The sequence below is a fragment of the Beta vulgaris genome, chromosome 6 (assembly GCF_026745355.1).
Source record: "Beta vulgaris subsp. vulgaris cultivar EL10 chromosome 6, EL10.2, whole genome shotgun sequence".
Lineage (NCBI taxonomy): Eukaryota > Viridiplantae > Streptophyta > Magnoliopsida > Caryophyllales > Amaranthaceae > Beta > Beta vulgaris.
This window is the reverse complement of record NC_079207.1, coordinates 22,338,901-22,341,329: the sequence shown is the minus strand read 5'-3', so window position 1 is coordinate 22,341,329 and position 2,429 is coordinate 22,338,901. Positions and strand designations below refer to the sequence as shown.

The 2,429-nt window shown below is 33.2% G+C and overlaps 1 long non-coding RNA gene across 1 annotated transcript; it reads left to right on the top strand.

Annotated features, from left to right (window-relative positions):
* The first annotated feature begins 550 nt into the window (after positions 1-550).
* Positions 551-1,625, top strand: LOC125498996 (uncharacterized). Its single transcript, XR_007275648.2, has 3 exons — positions 551-916; positions 1,008-1,121; positions 1,334-1,625. It is a non-coding gene; the product is annotated as an uncharacterized LOC125498996 (long non-coding RNA).
* The last annotated feature ends 804 nt before the right edge of the window (positions 1,626-2,429 follow it).

Sequence of the window (2,429 nt, the reverse complement as noted above, 5' to 3'; positions counted from 1 at the left end):
CAAATTATGTACTTATATTTGATTATGTATGTAAGTAAGTTTATATTCATGTAGATGCACTTAATTTTATATATTTTGAATTCTATTTTGCACAATTTCCTTATTGTGATATCCTCACCACTAATTTGCTTGCAGATATGGATATTCCCATGAGTATAATATTACACCATGGGGGAAAGTGGACAGATAAGTTTGGATTGATATATGAAGGTGGCTTTGTAAAGGTCATTAATGATCTTCCTTCTGACTTTGATCCTTTGTATTTGAAAGCTGTGATTGATTCTTTGGGTTATAATGACATCGTGATGCTCCATTATTGTGACCCTCTAAATAATCTCGATTGTCGAGTTAGGATGGTAGGTTATGATGATGATACATTTGGGAATTTCTTGAGTTGCTTAACCAACTGTAGGATGTTAGATGTTTTCACGGAACATGAGCATGAGGAAAACATTCTTAAATACAAGCATGCATCCTTTGGTGAGGTTAGTTGTATGTTAGAAAGGGACGTTGAAATTCTTTAAATGGACCACAACAATGGCCACAATCATCTTACCCACCAATTGAAGCACCTTCATTGAAGAAAATCCATAATAGACCCACTGTAAAGAGAAAGCCATCTCTAGGGGAGGTTGATGGTTGTAAGCTGTCAAGGAAAGGTCAAATAAACAAATGCAGCAATTGTGGGGAGGTGGGGCACAACAAAAGAAAATGTGTTGCCCCGGCAAAGCAACCAGGTTGCATAAAAGTTCTCAAGAAACCTATAACAACACCCAGGAAGAAAAAGAAGCAACAGAATTGTGTCTCAACAACACTAGTGAAGCCTTCAACACAACAAACCCAATGCTCAATTGCTCCACACAACAAAGGTGTTGGAGTGTACACTTATCCAAGTGGTTTTCAGAGGCAAGCAGAGGTTATATTTCATTAAGAAAATGTTCACTTAATTGTTTAATTTCAAATCATTAGTAATACAAGCTTTTCAACGTGATTTTTCTACTGCACAGTTCATCAATACCGTTGGGAGTCAATCAACCAAAGCATCAAACTCAACACAATTGGATCAAATGGGTTAATTATACAAGAGACCAACACAATTGTTCTACCTTGACTAAGACAAGGTAAGTAAGTATAATCCTAGCATAATTAGTAATATTCTAATTACTTGAACATGAAAACAAAAATTGATATTAGAATTACTAATGATAAGAGAAATATGCATTTCTTCAACTTATGCTTTGATTCATGCTTCAACTCCTCCACTTCATGTTTTAATACTTGTTGGTTATCATGGTGTGCAACTTAACCACATTTTTTTATTTAAATTAAACAGGATGGAAGATAGAAGATGGAAGAAGATAATTTGAAATAAGAAGAGCTTGAGTAGAAGAACTTTTTGTTGAAAGAGAGATGTTATAAACTCTGTTTATGTTTAAAGAGCTTTTATAATGACCTTACATCAAGCTCTCTGCTTCAAACTGTTGTTTTTGATTTGCAATTTATTTTTCCTTTTTTTTTACTGTACTTCAAATGCTCAGGTGGGTTATACAGTAGTTAAGTTGCCGAAAAACTAATCACAAGTCCTAAAAGGTGAAGAAAAAAAGAATAGTCCCTTAAAGGTGAAAAAAAGCAAACTTTAATCCCTTAATATATTCTTAACTCACAATACTTATGACGTTTTACATGCTATTGACTTATTTGATATTTATAATAGTAGTATGTTTTTATCATGAAATTACTTTGCTTTAGAACCCTTTTATTTATTACTATGTATTTGTTTTGTAGGAAAATTAGAAGAAGAAAGAAAAAAAACAAAGAAGCATTGAGAACAATCATTAAAGGAAAACAAATGAGATGAAGAAAGCTCAAATAAAAGAAGCTAAGTTGACTTTCATATGACGTGTGAAAAAGAGTCACCCATCAATTGTAATAAGTGGGGAAGCCTAATGTTGTCAATAGCATGTATCGCACGACAATTGAAGAAGGAGAAAAAACGACCCTACTTACGAGAGTTATAAAACAGGTGGCGACATACAAGAACGGAGGGCACGAACTAACAGAGCAACCAGAGAGAAAACAGAGGAGAAAGAGAAGATATAGAGCAGAGACCAGTAGATACAAAATAGTTCGAAGAGGAGCATGACGAAGATTTTCATCTCAATCTAGAGTTTCTTTCTTTCTTCTCTTGGTTTATGTTATTAAATTTCATCAGTTACTATGTTAAATTAATTTCAGATTTCACTTCAATTAGTTGGGTAAATTTAGTTTCAATGTCTAGCTAAATTTCCATAATCTAGGACTTGATGTAGTCTTTTATTTTCTATGAATTTACTTTAATTTATTGTTCGGGTTAGATCTCTATTATATAAGTCAAGGGGAGCTATGATGTCCTCCAATGAAATGTCTTTTTCATCCTTAGCTAAATATAT